Source organism: Alosa sapidissima, chromosome 24 (genome assembly GCF_018492685.1).
Source record: "Alosa sapidissima isolate fAloSap1 chromosome 24, fAloSap1.pri, whole genome shotgun sequence".
Lineage (NCBI taxonomy): Eukaryota > Metazoa > Chordata > Actinopteri > Clupeiformes > Clupeidae > Alosa > Alosa sapidissima.
In genome coordinates, this window is record NC_055980.1 from 14,796,328 (window position 1) to 14,815,201 (window position 18,874).

General features: G+C 45.9%; 1 protein-coding gene across 5 annotated transcripts in view; it reads left to right on the top strand.

Annotated features, from left to right (window-relative positions):
* Window positions 1-1,078: 1,078 nt before the first annotated feature.
* Window positions 1,079-18,874, top strand: part of LOC121699765 (zinc finger MIZ domain-containing protein 1-like) — a 146,572-nt gene continuing 128,776 nt past the window's right edge. For 4 of the 5 annotated variants that reach the window (XM_042082167.1, XM_042082171.1, XM_042082170.1 and 1 more), the window contains exon 1: window positions 1,079-1,233. The gene's annotated coding sequence lies outside the window, so the exon portion shown is untranslated. Of the gene's footprint in view, window positions 1,238-18,874 lie in introns of all 5 variants that reach the window. The other variant, XM_042082168.1, reaches the window with a different exon arrangement.

Here is an 18,874-nt window from a genome sequence, read left to right on the forward strand (position 1 = left end):
TCCCTCAACTTAGACAAGCAGGGAGTAGACACCCAGACAGGCTGAAAGGGCCAGCCAGGCCAGTGCAATGCTAATCGGACCAAAGCTGGCCAGATGACACCATCGACTAAAAATAAGAGCTCCCCCACACTCTCTCACACGCTAATTTCAAATGCGCAGATTTGTAGTAAGCCAACCAACCAAATAACATACAACTAAATAATGCCTTAAAGAACGGGGAAATAAGTTTGAAATGTCTTTCATTTGAAAGCATTAAAGCCCCGCGAGGTCTTGTTAAACAGCCGTATCAAGACCAGAGGACTCTGTGGTGAGGGATCTAAGGACACGCGTTGATGGACAGGGAGCGAAGTGTGGAGTTGTGCTTCGGCTGCACTCGGAACAGTCAGAGTTCCTTGACGTCACCTTAGAGGCCAGCCTGTGTGCTGCCGATGCCGCCGCCGCCGCCGCTCTCTCAAACATGTCTTTGTTATTCAGAGCTTTCCACAGGAGAGCGGCAAGCTGTAAAACATGGAGCACTTCACAATTCCTGAAGAGGCACGTAACGCCACTATCCATGTCAAATGCACAAAACAAATAATTGAAAATATTGAATAATTTAATTAGACGCAAATTAGGAGATTAGTTCTGCGCTCACATGGACGGCGGCAAATGACCATCAACAATACAGGCAACAAGATAGTAATAAATAAAAATTAGCGCACAAATATTCCAATAAAAGGTTTAATAAAACATTTCCCCCAGATAAATCATAGTCTACACAACCGAGTCGTTTACATATTTGTTTGATTTTCGGTCTTCCCGTTTGAATCCTCCCTCTACATAAGCCATTAATTATCCCTTAATAAAGATTATCTTACGCTAGTAATTAATGCAAGCTACATTAATTACGCCTGAACATAATACGCCTAGCCTACACATCATGTGCGATAATGGAACAACTATTGTTGAAGATCACCACACCAGTCCATTCCGGTTTGGTCCAATGGCTTTCCAAGGAGCACTCCGGGACGTATTTTCATACCAACCACCAAGCATGGCCCTTTGGTAATAGAATAGCCAATGTAATTTGACACTTCAACTTACTGTGCTCTCTTCTAGTTGACTCAGTTACTCACCCACTGACGTTAAGTCCATTCTTAGAGCTTGTGACGAGGGAAAAAAGGAAGATATTTAAAAACAAGAGGCAAACAACACGGAGGATTTTTTCCGCTTTCGCCGCCCGGGGTGAAATCTGTAAGTAAGTTCCATATTTGTTTCCGTGTTGTCGTTCACACCTCTTGCCTCGGATGGTTTTGTGTTTAGATGGATGGAATTGATTCCCAACGATAGTGTTATCACTTCAAGAAGCGTTTATAAAGCTCGACCACGCTAATAAGGAAGGGGTTATTGTGATGTGTCCGCGGCCGCTTGAGACTGTCGGAAATCTCAATCGGGGTGTACGTTTCGCCAGTAACAGACACGGCATTGCTGTTCAGCGCGTTTGATCTGTATTGTGCAGATTTTTAGGTTGTTGAGGTATACTGTTGATATGATCAATCAAGAAGTTGAAGGATTATGGTAGCATACGAGCATATTACGCAGAGATAACGTTGGGGTTTACATTTAAGACGCATGGTTTGTGCTGGAAGTGCAACAATTTAACCATGCCGTCTTTATTCCATTCATAAATTTAAGCGCAACGGATCGGTAAATACATTTGTCCTGTGTAGCCAAAGAGTAGACTACACGCATTTTAAACTCAACACATGTTGTGCTTTTTTACACTTTTCGCTATGCTTAAGTTGCGTGTGTTTTAATTAATCTAGCCTTCTAGGTTTCTCTAGGCTATTCATTTAAGCGGGTAACTTTCATATGTGGTTTCACGCTGGCGAATAGACCTGGTGTGGACCATGTTGGCTGTAGTAGGCTATGTGTGTGTAGTGTATTTGGTTATAGCAACTGACGGGTTTGTCTCCAGATTTTTTTCCTGTCTGAATCCAGTTGGGACTATGGGCCTCTTGCAAAGACTCGGTTCCCTTTCATAGCTGTACATCTGTCCAGGAAGCCAAAGAACAGCCAAGTGGAAAAAAAATCTGCCAGACTGACTGAACACTCTGCGCTGCTGCTCGGCTTTTTAACCATTGTCACAGAGAGAGAGGAAGGGAGGTGGGGTGTCTCCTGTAAAGCCATGCTCAGCTGCTGTTTTGGGAGGCGCGAGATATTTGCATTTTAGAAACTGCTGATAAAGAAATCACAATTCTCGTGAGATCCTGGTACTCTTTCCGTCTTTTTGAAGTGGCTCCCGGTGCTGCGCGATGTAGGCTGAAGTGTAGCATGTCTTTTTCTCTGGCTAGAGGGTCCACTATGTTCTCTCCTTGTTATTGTAATGATGTAACCGAGTACTAATGCTCTGCAACATCATCAAAGCTGCACGGAGTATGAGACAGCAATCTGTCCTCCCTCTATGAAAACATAGGTGCTGCTGGTCAGTGCTCTCTCTCACTCAGCCCCCCCCCCCCCCAACACACACACACACACATTGACATAAGCATGGGTTTGCATATGTGTGTGCTTAACACAACACATCTTGGCGACATACTCGTTTCTCATTTGGTTTCAAGTGTGCTAAATATTTCTTAGGGCAAAAGAGGTCCTGGTATGTTTAATATTTCAGAGAGAGAGAGAGAGAGAGAGAGAGAGAGAGAGAGAGAGTTGGTGTTAGCGGGTGAGTTAACTTTCCTCCTTCTTTCCCTCCCCTCTCCTTCACTGTGGGGGCCCCCAGGTTGCGACTCGGAATTAGCATTGGGTGGAGGACTGGAGATGGGGGGGGGCAGCAGCACTGCACTGCACTGACCCTTCTCCTATTCAGCTTGGGGATGTTGAAACACCAGTCGTCAAACAAAAGACACATTGAAACGGAGATCTGCGATTCCAGCACGTGCGACAGGGGACTCAAGTAGACCCATTTATTAACTGGGCTCCCCCCCACCCCCAAAACGCGCCAGTGAAGCACACGTTGTTATGGAAGGCAAAAGAAGTATTTATAAACCAGTGTCATTACATAAATGCGCTTTGTGGACATCCTTACCCCCGTCTATGACGATAGAGTGAGTCTGATGTTAGTGTGTCCTCGTGAGATCACAAGACACTGGTTGAATGTTTTTTTCCCTTTCCCTCTGTTGTGTTCTATAAAACAAGACTTATAATTAACAGCTTCACACTTCTGTAAAAAAAATGTAATTTTACTACTCAACTACTACGCAACTTTCCACAATGCTCCTAGTTGGCTTTGCGGGGGCTGTGCGCCCAACGTGTATTTAAGTGCTATTTAAGTGTCCTAACCGCTGTTGGGTGCTGAGTGGACTGGTTGAAAATACCCGTCTGTGCCTCCTCACCTCTTCCTGTTGTGTTTGTCTCTCTCTCTCTATCTGATGGAGTGATTCAGTCATGCCATCACCTCAGTGCTCTGTGCGAGCCTCATTCATCTCACACTTTTTTTTCTCTCTTTTTCGGGAGGATGAGGTGATGAATGTTTAAGTCATCCCCAGACTGTGGTGTTTGTGTGTTTGTCATGCTGGCCACACTGCTGCAGACCTCTCTCTTTCTCCTTCTCTTTCTTTCTCTCTTTCTTTCTTTCTCTCTCTCTCTCGTTCTGTGTCGGTCTCCCACTCCATTCTCTGACGCTCTTGTTGAGGTGAGTGTATGGGAGCTGAAAATTGCCCTGCCACATGGGAAATGATTCAAGCTGGAGATCAGAGAGAACACACACACACACACACACACACAGACACACACACAGAGAGAAAGAGAGAGACCGGAGGAGTTATTACCTTTTCCCATCTAGATGCATGGAGATAGACCCACACCCTCTTATTGTCACCCAGGGTGGTCAGGTGTGCATCAAGTGACTTCACATCTCTCACAGATCAGGCTCCCACGGCGTGTCTATAAAATCACATTCCTCCACACACCACCACACCATTTCAGAGCGACCCCTTTTTGCAATAAGGTTTATACATTTAATAATCCATCAATAAAGGCAATATAAATTACCTTGCTGAAATGATGATCGCATAAAAGTGGTTTAACAAGACACTTTCTCTCCCATGCATTTCCTGCTGTGACCCGGGGCCTCTTTGCGGTGCTACAGCGGCACATGGCCATAAATCTCCCCCATGCTCACAGGCCTCACGCTCATCAATTGCAAATGGGGTCTAAAGTGGCCAGTAAATTGTGCATTTAGCCTCTGCTGTTGCTTGTAATGTGATTGGTGGTAGTGGGTTGGGTGGGGTGGAGTGGGGGATCTTTGTTAGAAGCATGGGACAGAGTGTGTCCATGTTTGCAGTGATCTTTCTTTCTCTCTCGCTCTCACTCACACACACACACACACACACACACACACACACACACACACACACACTCTACACAAGTGTGCTATGAGGAAAGAGGGACGCATAGGAAGTGGCGTGTTTGCCAATGCTAAAGTTTTAGATGGTTATCAGTGCATATGTGTGTATCAGGACATTCAAGCTCCTCTTATTTTTTTAGAGAAAGAGAAAGAGAAAGAGAAAGAGAGAGAGAGAGAGAGAGATTGTAAAAAAGTGTGAATGAATGCCCTGGGATAACTTATTCTCACATTGAGCACTCAGCAGATTCCTCTTCCGCTCTCCCCTGTGACAAGGCAAAGATCCCTGAGTTCTTAACCGCACTGTTAATTGCCTCTCATTGCTCAGATAAATCAGCGGCGAGTATGATTAATCGATTAGTGGAAGAGTCGCCCCGGCGATCCCAAGCAGTGCTATATCCACCCGTTAATGACATAACAATGCATGGGCTGGTTAAGATTGCGTCCCATAACCTTGGCTTTGACAAAGAACCAGTCACTCTGCTGAAGAGATCTCGTTCCCCAGCCTTCCTCCTCTTCTGTGGAGTATTGTCGGTCTTCCGGCTCACAGTGAGGGCTGTGAAGGGGGCCGGGGAATGTACCCCCAGACTGCCCAGCACCTGTGCTCCCCCCCCCCTTTTTTGGGAGGGGGGGCGGCTACTGTGGCCCCCCAATCCCAACCCGGGTCGTTTCACGGTGGAGGGTGGAGGTGGATGGGTGTGTGGGAGAACATAGATCATGTCTGTCACTTTCCTGGCTGGTCCGCGTTAGGAACCCGATCTGTGACTCGGGGAAGAGAGAGCGCCTGATTTAATTGTTCTCATGGTAGTTGTGTTTGTCTCGTGGCAGCGGAGATCAGAAGGCGAGAGAGAAAGAGAGAAAGAGAAAGAGAGAGAAAAAAACATTAACATTGAGTCTGACTATGAGGTACGGAGAATGTCAGGGAACAGTGAGAAATGGAGAGCAAGAGAGAGGGAGACAGAGAGGGGCAGACAGGGTAAGAGAGAGGAAGAGAAAAAAAATGAGTGTGCGTCTGTGAGACAAAGAAAGCAAGAGAGACAGAAAAGAAAGAGACAGAGAGGAAAAAGAGAGAGTGAGCGACCCATGCGAGAAAGCGAAAAGAGAGAATGTGAGGGAGAGAGAGAGACAGAGAGAGATAGAGCAAGACGGAGGGAAAAATAACGAGGGGGTGGCCAAGGCTGGCGCCAGACCACAGAGTATTTAATCATATTATAGCGTGCAACCTCTCCCTCTCTCTTTCTCCCTCTTTCTCTCTCTCTCTCTCTCTTTCTCTGGCTGGGCCGGAGCTGTGGGTGTAACAGGGGTGGAAGCCATGGCTTCAGGCCGCTAATCTGCACCCTAGCCGGAGCAGGTAAGAGAGTCGGTCTTCAGGCTGGCCCCGCAACAGCAACAAGGACAAATACTCCCGAGCTCCGCTGCCTGGAAAATATTTTGTGTGAAGTGGGATGCCTTTTTTGTTTTGGTGTAGAAAAATCTTTTGTGAGCCAAAAAACACCAGACATCTGTTATTGTTTTTTGCCCCCATCTTGGTGTGTCAGGACAAGAAAGTAGTAAAATCCCGAGCGCTGTTATTTGATGTTCTTTCTGGCAGATTTTGGACAGTGTGTGCCTGTGTGTATTTGTGCAAGTCTTTGTCTGTGAATTTGTGAGTTGTTTTTGTGTGTATGTGTATTGCACTACACAGACACACACACAAACACACACAAACACATCCACACACTGGTACTTACTTGATGAAGCTGAGCAGGAGTGGTAACATACGAAAAGGGGGAAAAAAGACCTTTTTTGTGTGTATCCACTGAGCAGAGCTTACGGAAACACCCATGTCCCATTGTAAGGAAAGCCCATCGTGGATATTAGTGCCGGATTTAAACGTCTTTTCCCCGTAATCCCACTGTTGACTCCGAGCTAAGCATGAAGTTTGTTATTCTAGCTCTTTTTGGGAGCACCACTCACGCCTAATCTCTGTTAATCTAATATCCCCCTTTTGTAAGAGATTGTGAATGACCTGGGTGTGTGGAAACACTCTAACCCTAGTCCCACACCAAACAAACTGGAGAGGGTAGCTTCCCCCCCCCATTTCGTCCTCTTCTACCTCTTCCTCCTCTTCTTCTTTTTCTTTCTGTACATGCCATTTCTCCTTTTCTTTTTCTTCTTCTACCTCTTCTATCTTTTCATCCTCTTCATCATCTTCTTCCTCCTCCTCTTCATCCGTGTTACTTGCTAGAGTATGAGTGAGCGGTCGAGGCAGGGAGGGAGAACGCGATTGACCCCCATCGCCGGGCTTGTTAGTGCTGAACAATGGGGGCCGATGTTGGCTGTTTATGTTGCCGCGGCGAGGCTAACTCGCGCGGTCACCGGGACACTTCAGTATTGCTGGCACATCATTAACGTGTCCAAATATTTTCACTGGCTCGCTGCCCAGACTTGAAATAAGCAATATAATATTGAACTAACCCTTGTTGATTAAAATCCCATTTATGATGCAACAGGAACGGGAAGGTAGTGTTCTATCTGAAAGTGTGTCTGTTTACATTTACTGTATGTTTGGAGATTGGTATCTGGTGTTGAAGAATTTGTAGGAAGTTGCATCTTTAAAGATGTTGAAACATGAAATTTCAAGTGTATAGCATTTTTAATAGGTTTGTGAAATGAGCACTGTATCATGTACCATACTTTAAGGTTAGAGAATAGCATTGGACAGAACATGTGTGATTTTGCATTAGACTGGTCAAAAATTTAAGTCAGTTTTGGAGAAATGGTCATTAAAATGGTGTGGAAACTGCCAGTAACTTGTAAGATTCCAGAATCACATCACATTTTTTATAAGTGAAATTATGTCATGTTTGTTTAGTTGAATTTCACTCATTGCTAGTTTCATTTCCATGTTGCTTCATCCAACCTTTACCCCGTAATCAGCCACACGCCACTGTGGTTTTCCTGCAAACTCAAACCTTTTGCAGTCCAACTTCCTCTCCATAGGGGCCAACAGAAGACATTTAGTGACAGTCAGTGGCATGGCTTGTATGTGTGAACACAAACCAGATGACAGTGGCACAGTTAGAGCCGCACCTCAGCACCAGTTTCACTCTTTGTGCTTTCTCTTAAGTGCTTTCTGTGCTGGCGAAGCCGCCATTGGGGCTCAGCAGTCTCGGGCTCATGCATGTTTGATTTGACACCCGGTGAAAAACATACGAGGAGGATGTCACAATGCGTCGTTCCCAGTGCCTGAAGTAAGTGGCCAGCCCCTGAATCGTAAATAACATTCAGCCAGCCCTGAATATGCCGCCGTTATAAATTAAACACGAGCGGCATATTTAGGTGATTTCAGTCGTCCTTCGGCAAATCTGAGGTGTTGACTTTGATGCTTTTTTACCCAATGCCACCTTGCAGGGGATACTTACATCTGGGGAATATTTTAGCATGAGGTAATTGGACAACCACTGGAGGTGAGTTATTGATCTGCAAAAGCACCTGCCGTGTGTGTGTGTGTGTGTGTGAGAGACTAGATAGTTTTCTGTCTGTCACACTGTCTGTGGGTGAGATGGGTGATGTGCAGAAAGTGTTGCATGTGTCATGTGTGTTATCTGTGTGTATTTTGCTGCCCTCTTGGGCAGCAGTGGATCTTTATCTGGTGTGCTTCCTGTTTCGGAAGCTCTCACTCAAGAAGGCCTTTGTGTTCTGATAAAGTGACTATTTGAGATCTTGGTGCTCTCAACGCCAGAGTCAAAAGTTCAAGTCTTGACAGAGGCACATTTTTTTGGACTCAAATGAGACATTCTCTGGGCGCAAAGCCACCTGCTGAATAATTAAATGCTGAAACACTGATACAGACTGATGTCTACGGGCACATGTCTAGTGGTGACATTTTCTAAGAGCACCTCTCGCAACAAAAGGTTCTGACTGAGTTTGAAGGTTCACAGTCATCCCAAAACCTTGGGAAAACAGAGCAGAAAGTACTGACATTTATTTTAAATTAAAAAATGTCCAAAGCAAGAATGTTTTTTTTGAAAGAAATTCCACCCTCGTCTATGGTTGATTTTGGCACAATCAACCATCTAAAATTGATTCCTCTCCTCTGGAGTGTACAGTCGTGATGAGTGGACGAAGTCACACATGGCCTTGCAAGACCAGTGGTACATTGATACACGTGCTATGTCTTTTTAATAGTATATTTGTTGGGGTTTTATTGAGAAAAAAGAGCGAAGTGAGAGTGAGTGACAGGAGAGAGCGAATGGGTGGGATCGGGAAATGACCCAGGTTGAACTCAGTTCCTCATGCTTTGACCTCAGTGTGGTATGGATGCTGTAAACCCATTCATCCTTTGTTTATTATCTCTCTTTTCCCCACAATGTTGCACTCAATCGCTCCCTGTCTCTTTCTCTCCCTCTGTGATAATTTCTTCAATAAGTCTATGAAAGTCGGGGGAGCGAAAGAAGGGTAATCTGTTACCCCAGCAACCCCAGGCCTCGCCGACAAGCGAAAGGTGCGGTGTGCCAAAATCGCTCCTGTGGTGCTTGACTTCGACACGGCATCTTGAGCAAATGGCACTCTCCTCCTGATTTCATTTCATCCGTCACCGCGGACTCCATTCCGCTCTGCGTTGTGATATTCTCGCACCAACATCATATTATTTTATTTTTTTTTCTCCTCCCACCCCCGTTTCCCTGCATCCATCACGCCGTGCTGGTGGTGTCAGACAGACTCCATTTTCAAGAGGGCAGAAAACAAGTCTTTTCATGATGCTGCCATTGGTGTTTCGCACCGTAGATCTCTCATTCAGCCACACAAATGACTCCATACATCTATCAGGGTTTGAATTCCCTCAGTGCCCTTCTGCTGGTGACCTTTGAGTAAAGACGCTCCCAAAACGGACATCACTTTAACATTTGAACCCAGCCTCAAATGAGCGTCCAATGAATACAAACGTTCAGGACACACACACACACACACACACACAGACACACACACACACACACACACAGACACACACACACACAAACACACACACACACACACACGCACACAGCATATTTGAAAATAGGGGAGTTTCTGTCAACCTTTGGTACCAAGTGTTTCCCCTCTACACCGAGCACATTATGCAGCGGTTGTAGCGGCAGCAGCAGCAGCGGCGGCAGCAGCAGTAACTGTAGTGGCAGCTCAGGTGCAGGGCATGCATCAGCCCCCACCACCACTGTGCTGAGGTGACAGCTGCAGGCAAGAAATGAAGATGGTAATAGAAGTCTCAGTGCCAGATAGAGCGTAATAAATCAAAAGCAGCACACTGTGTGTGTGTGTTTGTGTGTGTATGGGTCAGTGTGTGTGAGTGCGTGTGTGTGTGTGCCCGCCAGTGTGCGCATGTGTATGTGTGTGTGGCCATGGTTTTTTTTTCTAGCTTTTATTCCTCGCTGTGTTATTGGGTCTTTGTGTAAAGCTGTGACCTGAGGTTGTGGCTTGGGGTGGGTTGGGGGGGGGGGGGGTGTGGAGGGGTGGGGTGGGGAGGCTTGTGGTCGGGACTCTGGACCGGGACACAGGGACGCAGTATTGCAGCGGCCAGCTCTGCTATTTTGGGCTGGAGGAGCCGTTTCCAGATGACTTTAAATAACCACTGTGTAAACATTGTCTGTTCACTTCCTTGCTCGCCATCCGGTGACTGTCCAACCCCCCCCCCCCCCCCCCCCCCCCCACTCTGTCCTGGCCAACCATCTCCTCCCCCATCCCCCATTGACCCCCTGATTTTTTTTTATTTTTATAAATGGCCACTACCTAATTTCAAAGGCAGTCTTTGGGGGAGCTCTGTCGCTTGCACCTGGACTTGACATTTGGCGTGGGGTGGAGTGGGGGGTTGGAGAGAGAGCTCGTGGTGGTATTTGTGAGGGGGTGGGGGGTTGAACAGGATATTCAGGGGTGGGCACAAACAAGAATGACAGCACCCACCCACCCTCCGTTTAGTGATCCTTTCCAACGTGTCACATGTAGGCAGCATCTGGTGTTTTTAGGCAGCATCTGTGTTTTCTGTATTGTAGGCTAGCAGTACGGTGAAGAGGGAGGTGGAGACTTGCAAGGCGAGGTCTGTTTCTTTAATCAGCCCAGTCTGGAGTATTCTCTGTGCAATACTGCATTAATTCATTGCTAAAGTACCAGACATATGGTCCTTTTGTCTTTCTCAGCAGATAAAAGACACATGCATTGTCTCACACAAGTTGCCCTTAAAAGAATAATATGAATCATGTAGGCTATTTTACAGTAAATGTTGTCACTTCTATTTTAAATTCACTCATGACACTTCAAGAGCTCTTTCTAAGAAACACAAATACTTGGCACAAAGCGCGATTAATTGTGTGTGGGTGCAGGTTGATTTAGGAGAATTGTAATCTCGCTTGTTTGCTGATAGAACGTAATATGGGGTCAGTGTTTCCCAGAGAATTGAATTCCATGTGGTGGTTGGTTTGCAGAATTAATTTAAATGCAACAGTTTTTGACAAATTAGCGGTTGGTGGGAGTGGTTATGATCCCGACCAGATTAAAGCACAATTTAGTACAACCTGGAAAATCATTGTGTGGTGGTCATTGTTGATATTGTGGTGGGCCGCCACAAATAAGTCAATGTATGGGAAACACTGGGGGTATTTTCACAGGTCTAGGATTTACCCATAATTTGGTTTATTAGTAAAAGGATTCTGTACCTTTTCTCTGAGTAAAAGCCAGGCAGGTTCTATTCATAAATACATGAAGGAATGGGTATTGTCTGTCCCTGTGGCAAATGGGCATTGTCACAGAAGGAAGAAACCGTCGTTTCGGGCCCTGTGTCGAATCCTTTGCCTTAAGTGGATGTGCAGCTAGTTGGGTTTCTTATGTCTTGCCGCGTGTCAAAGTCAAGCTCAGCTGCGAGCCAGATTGCTTCTTTTCTCATTCCACTCCCTACCAGCACATATTTTAGCTTAACGCTCGAGAACGCATACCTCCAAACACTCAACTGGCAATCAAGGCTCGTTTGCATGGAAAGAGGAGCATGTGGCCTCTGTGAGGGGGAAATGAGACGCTATTTTGGGGGACATCCCTGGTAAATGCGAGGTGTGTGGGCCGTGGAGCATGAGTCAGATGGGCATAGTGGCACTTGGGTTCTTTAGCAGAAAGCAAGCAGGAGTTCCACCAAGGGACTTGCAGGCATGTCACCGCAAGTCCTTGCCAGCAAGGTGCCGCTAACCTCCCACCCCCAACCTTTGCCTCGACTATGCAGTGCATCAAATCAACGTGGCAGACCACCATCCGAATGATCTCACCATTTTATCATTACGGGAGCGTTCATAATTGAAAAGCATGACTGGCTGCAACAAGATCCTCTCTCCCACTCGCGCTTAAAAAAACCATGTGCTTGGCAGCCAACTCGCTGGGCATCTGCCCTTGCAAGAGCTCCTGTATTAGCATGCAGTTAGCTGCTAGCTGCAGCTGGTGTCTTAGGAATTACCACACGCCATTGCCTTTGGGTCACGGTTCATCAGCCATGATGTCAAGCAAGGGTTGACCAGTGCCGGCTACACACAGACACTGAACAAAATAAAAGGAGCGAGGAAGAGAAAGAAAGGCAGCAGGCTAATGCACTAATGCAAGCTAAACCACAAGGCTAACAAGGCCCTGCCACTTTAAGTGCTAACAGACCCTGTAATCATTTATTTTGTGCTGTTCCACTGTGAGATGTCGGATCTTGATGAGCAAATTGAAAAAAAAAAAAAAGCGTATGGCTGCCGGCTGCTGAACATATCCTATTGTGTGGCTGTATAGAGGGACGGGGGTGGGTGGGCGGCGGGGTTGGTGTAAAGACACCACGTGAGCGGTAATTATATTTATGTTGGGCTCTTTTCAATCTGTCACAGTAAATCTGTTTGACTTGTCACTTTGTAAATCATTACAGAGGATTAGAGCCTTGTTACAGACTCAAAAGGACGAGGGAAGAAAAGAGCTACTTTTTTTGTCCTGGGATCTTTGTTTGTTTGATATTTTTTGACAGGCTCTCCATGAAGATATTAGGCAGCCATATTGACTAGTGATTTTTTTTTTTACCCCTCTTCAACCCCCTTCCCTTCGCTGTTTTTTGTTGTAAACACAAATTGGGAGGGAATAGGGTGATATTGTTGCCGCTCGCTTGGAGCAGGCTTCCTTGTGTCTCAGGCGGAGGCTTCAAAGGGCTTGGCAGCTTTCCAAGAGCAAAAGAATGCTTCAGATAATTTGCGTTGCAGTTGATTTTCTCAAACTCTCTCACCCTCTCTCTTGCTTTCCTTTTTCCCCCCTCTCAAATAATTGTTCAAGGATCAAAGTACCCAATGATTACAACTTGATTTCCGAGAGAATAATATAAGCAACTCCGATGCCAAGCTGTTGGTCTGGAAACAGGCGACTCGAGTCGAGTCGATTCTGTTCGACAATGGAACAACGTTACCACTGCAACTGCATGACTTTTTCTGCTATTTTCCAGATGTACCCTAATTTTCAAGTAGGGAAATCACAGGACTGCTCCTGTGTCATCAACTCTGGAATGGCTGCCTTCATATAACATCCCAACAGCAAAGCTCACCCTTCTTTTATAGATGTTTTGTAGCAGTAGTTGTAGTTATGTTGTAGTTATGACAATACATTCCCGTTACAGTAATTTGGTAAAGTTTATATGGCAGAGGGGGAGTCCTCTTGTTAGTTTATATGAGTGTCTAGATATGCAGCCTATTGCTGATTGCAGATTTTAGAGGCTTTGGATTGGTTCCTGATCGGATTTTGCTGCATTTGTTTTTTTTTGTCAGCGCTTTCTTGGCGTTTTACTGCTCAAGCAAATTTGTGTCAATAAGAAGCTGTTTATAATTTTCATTGCAGGCAGGTTTAGTGGAGCCTTGCGTGGTGTCTTAAATCATAGCAAAATGTGCTGTGTAATAATGTGACTCTTGTAATTCCTGATTTGCCTGCACAGCAGACTGTGTTGCACAAAAGGAAAACTGTTCGGACATGCTAGGGATAATAACAAGGTGCAAGCTTTTTGTTAATTCATTGAGCCCGAGGCTGTACATTTCTTAAAAAAAATGTATGCATCTCGATGATGAGCTGTTGAGAGAAAAAAAACAATAGCAACGAGAGAGAGTGCCAGTATTTACAAAACAAGCCCAGACACAATCAATGCAATTCTTCTTGTCTGGGGAGGTTCGTCTGAGTGTGTGTGTGTTTGTGTTGGGGAGGGGGTCTGTAGGATCATGCAGCACAGCTCCTAGGCAGACGCTTTGTTTATAAACTTCACAGGCAAAGTGGAACGCCCTCGGTTGAGTTTGCTAAGTCACCCAAGGGGCAGCGTACCTTCTGGTCCACCACGGGTTGCATTTGTTAAAGCCCATCTTCTCCGAAATGCCCGCAAGCGGTTTCTACCTGTTTTATTTTTTGTTTCTGTACAGAGAAGGGACGGTTTGGCCTTGTTCCCCATGTCCAGGGACAATGTTTCCCCCTTCATTTTTAATAACCTAATTTGCATTATGGATTTAATAACATACCGTGCGCGTGCGTGTATTTGTGTTTTATTATTTTGTTCTTCTGGGGGAAAACAACATGAATTATTTTGCCCATTACTCCGTCGCTTGCTGATGTGATTGTTTTGGTCGGTAAATAAGAGGGGTCCTCCGAGTGCAAAATTAATGAACGGAATGTATCAGTGGTGCTGGGTTAGTCACGGTAATGTGTGGCGTTTGCAGAGTTGAGGGGAGAATAGGGTCGGCCGCGGTAAATGCTTGCAAACGAACGCATCGGAGGTCGGCTTTCTCTCGGTAGCACACACCTTATTCATTACTCATTAGCTGAATTCTCTCACGAACCTCTGCTCACATTGCAATGGTAGCCCTGAGGAAATGTAAGTACTTTTCTAAACCAAACATCCCCCCGCCCCACCCCACCCCTCATTCTACAAATGTTACTGCAGTATATAACTTTTTAGGAACGTTAAACCTTGCACACACACATACACACACACACACACACACACACGGCACTCTCTTGAATGATTTGCAGGGGCCTGGTCTTTCTCAGACAATGAATGCGGCTTTTGTTAAGCTAAGCCCCGCTGGTTTAAAATGGGAATGGGGGGAATGAGGGAGAGAGTGAGAGTGAGAGAGTGAGTGAGAGAGAGTGGGCGAGAGAAGGAGAGCGAGAAATCTGCAAGAAGTTTCTCTGTTTCTCAATAGCTGGGAGGGGATCTGGCTTCACGGGTGAAGGGCTCCTTGCCTCCCATGAATATTTAATGCTTGCATTTTTTAACCAATGTCGTCTTCCTAAGAATTCATAAAAAAAAAGGAATCGGGCTGCGACCAGGCCTGGAGAAAGACGTGTTCTGTTCCTGTGGTGGTGAGGAAACCAAGGGCTGACGGTTGCGGGCGGTTGCCAGCAGAGCCCCCCCAAATCATTACGGCTCGGCCAAATGGTGAATCAAATATGTGGATTGTGTCAGAGTAATTTAATGCCGGGTACACATGAAATACGTGTCCCGGCCTGCTTTTCGCTGGGTAAGCAGCGTGTACAACAGCCGAGGCCCTTGAGTGTGGAAGTGTAGGTGAGAGAGAGAGAGAGAGGGAGAGAGAGAGAGAAAGAAGGAGAGAAAATGTGAGGGGGGTATACGGGGGCTAAATTGAAAATGCCTCATTCTGACACTTCTTCAATGCACTCAGCAAAATGGATTTGATACACTTAATCCGTTTGGCAAATTGACCAGAATCTGAGTGGCAATATCTTCTCAATGTACATCAATTTTGGCTAATGGAGTTCAAGGGATAAGAAAAAAAAATGAAGTGAGAATGTTTTGTAGGCAATGTGATTTTTTTTATTATTTTTTTTACTTCCTCCTACTTTTTTTCTGGCCACCATGTATTTCCCCTGACTGTATGAAGACGGTGAACAAGTCTGGATTTTACAAGAGCACTGCTGACATCACTTTCTTTCCCCTCCACACATCCCCCAAAATCCCCGGACTATGAATTTACCTGATGATTACTAATGCAGGATAGTTTACTGCTCCAGAGGGGGGTGGTGGAGTTAGAAAAGTACAAGCACATAGCATTTGCAGAACCAGAGGTAGTCCAGAGTCACACACCTAATTTGGCATTAAATCTCTATTGTTCAGTGAACTGCAAACTACTGCATTCATTTTTATTATGATCCGGGAGCGCCTGTTTGGGATCTCGCTGGATGAGAAATTGGGAGCTGGCTTGGATTTGTCAGATAAAGGCAGCTTGTGTAAGGTACCCACAACACTGATACTCTCTCTCCTCTCTCTCTCTGTGTTATTTTTTTTTTTTAGTATCCAAGGCACAGCTATAAGCTACTGGCACAGCATGTTTTACAACACTGACAGGCTTGGCTGATGTAAACACATAGCCCTGCAGTATTGAAAGGAGCGGTGAATAACATCAAGCAGTGCAGTGGCGGCAGGATACACACGTGGCATATGAGTCACAGGAAGAGAAAGCCACAGTGGATGAATGGGGGAGATTGATGCTTTTGTGTGTATCAAACCTGATGGGATGACAGCCCCTACTGACAGATAGTGATGGGTGGGGTGGATGGAGGGGGAAGGGAGAGGAGGGAGGAGTGTGTGTGTGTGTGTGTGTGTGTGTGTGTGTGTGTGTGCGTGTGTGTGCGCGTGTGCGCTGTTGAAATTTTTAAAGCCGCTCCTTTTTGCGTGGCTCTCGGGTTTTGATGCGCAGTGACAGGCACCGTGGAGAGCTCATCTCTATTTGATAACCTCGTGAGAGCAAAGCTTCCCCCGTTTGGATACAAATGGCGCTCTTAATGGGGTTGGGAGGCTATAGTGGGGAATATAGGGAGGAAGGGGGGGGGGGGGGGGGCTGGAGCCCACTAGGTCTCACACCATTGCAACGAAGTATTAAGAAGGATGTGCACTTGCATATCCAAACACTCCAGAAGGAAAATGGAGGTAGTGAGAGGGAAAAGGAGAATGAATGAGAGAGAGAGAGAGAGAGAGAGAGGATCTCATTTTAATCAGATGCAGGCCTGGTTGAGATAATTGACCCCGAATCAGCTTTAGCTGTCATCAGTCACATGGAATTAATGATGCAAATCTCATATTTCTGCACTTAGTTTTATTACGTTGGCTCCCTCATGCCACAGATATCTGCACTTGCCCTCCTAACATGCTTAAAACTCTCTCTTCCTCTCTCTCTCTTCCTCTCTCTCTCTTCCTCTCTCTCTCTTCCTCTCTCTCTCTTTTTCTTTCTTTGTCTTAATCTCTCTCTGGCTCACACTGACTATATGGGCTGATTTTAATAGTGCTCCCTCCTCTTTTTGTGTCTGCACAACTTACATTCTTAACTTTTCTTTCTTTCTGTTGTCCTTTCTTGTCTTTCTTTCTGTCCTTCTGTCTGCTCTCTCTTCATTCTGCGGGATGTTTTTAGTTTTTACTGCGCCCCTCCCTCCAAAGCCGCTGTACTGGTAAAAGACTGGTGAAAATATTGTCTCTCTCTCTCTCTCTCTAGCTAGCCAGTAGTCATCTTTCCTGGCAGGGGCCTCCCTCTGTATGGCGTCCAGTTTGGAGCCTTGCGGCGTCTGAAGGAGGCTTCGGCTAGACAAGTTTGTCTCCTGCTCACTGGTTCAACGGTCAGACTAAAAAGCACAGAGAAACAACAGTGGACCTCCTCGCCCTCCTCTTGCTGCAGTTATGGATTTCTCCATTGTCCAGAGCATGGCTGCGGAAGAAATCAAATAAACCAGTAATTGTGGTAGTGGTGGTAAGGCAGAGCCAACATGACTTTCACAGCTGAGAAGGATTTTTTTTTTAAGGGACTAATAGAGCATGGGCCATTGTGCAAATCTTTACTTATCCCTGCATGTGGTTCATGTTTATTAGAACTGCAATTACTATGTAATTGAGTGCTTTGTTTATTGGGTGTAGAGTAATGAGAGAGGAGATGAGTAGGGGATTGTTTTATACTGAGGGAATTTTGTTTCTTCTCGCATCCTTCCGTGAAAATGTCACGGCAGTTGTTGGAAAAGACCAGCCTTGGAAATGGTGGTGGTGTGTTGTTGTGTTGTTGAGGTCGTTGAGGTCGTTGTCATTGTGATGCGGGCTAATTCCAACCTGTGGACCAAGCTGTTTTGGCGTTTCCTCGGTCCAAAGTACATCACGCCACTGTGTTGGCACCTCTGCATGCTAATTGGCCTTGATTAGGTCCTGTCCCTTCAAGGAGCACCACTGCACAGAAAAAAAATAATAATAATAATATGAAGCGCAGGTGAAAGGTTCAAAGAGCACCTGTTGTCCCGTCGGCACGGCAACGGTAATGTGTTGACACAAACAGAGTTCCGGAAAGAGACCGCAGCAGCTAGGCCTCTCTTATCTGCTCTTCCAGAGCTGGGCATTCCAGGAGCGCGTGGACAAAAGACAGCATCTGGTGGCAGTCAGTACCTTAAGGCTTCTGTTCATGAGTACGCACACACGCAGACACACGCACACACACACACGCACACATACACGCACACACACACGCACATTCATACTCAGTACTTAACCAAACCAAGTAAGGTTTGTTTATTTAAGTCTATTCCAACAAGGAGGTGTGTGTGTGTGTGTGTGTGTGTGTGTGTGTAGCTCGGATGTAGAGGGGATGTAGATTTTGCCCTGAGCAGGTTTTCCTTGACTGGACATATTTCACCCTCGGGCAGAGAGGAGAGGAAAGGTGGAAAAAGCAGAGGGTTGAGCCAGAGCTACTGCGAGGACGCGTCGGTCTGTCAATATTGACTTTGTCCTCTCTGGCGCAGGGATTGCTCTGTGCATGGGAGGCTTCCACTGGTCACCTATCTTATCAGCTGCCTCTGTGGGATCTTTAAACACACACACACTCTTGGACATACACACACACACACACATACACACATAGACACAGAGCACAGATACACACACACATACAGCATAGATAGACACACACACAGTCCCACACCCAGCATAGATACACACACACACACACACACATTCACTGATACACAACCTGAAACTCTCTCAGATACACATAGACATACTGTATGCACGCACACTCAAAAGTGTACACACAAAACACACACATATCACAGAGAGTGTACACACAAAACACACACACACAGAGAGTGTAGGCGCACACACACACACAGAGTGTAGGCACACACACACAGAGAGCGTACGCACACACACACACAGAGAGTGTACGCATAAAACACATACACACACACACACACACACACACACACACACACACACACACACACACACACAGACACATATCAGGCGCAATGGTTGATTTTAGCGATATTTTTTCAGTGTGTTTGTGAGACACCTGGGCACTCTCATTTTGTGTGTGTGTGTGTGTGTATCTGTGTGTGTGTCTGTGTGTGTGTCTGTGTGTGTGTGAATTTTAAGATGTGACTCCACTGCATGGTAAATATTTGCCAGGCAAACATTTAGATTGGAGAGGCTGGACAAAG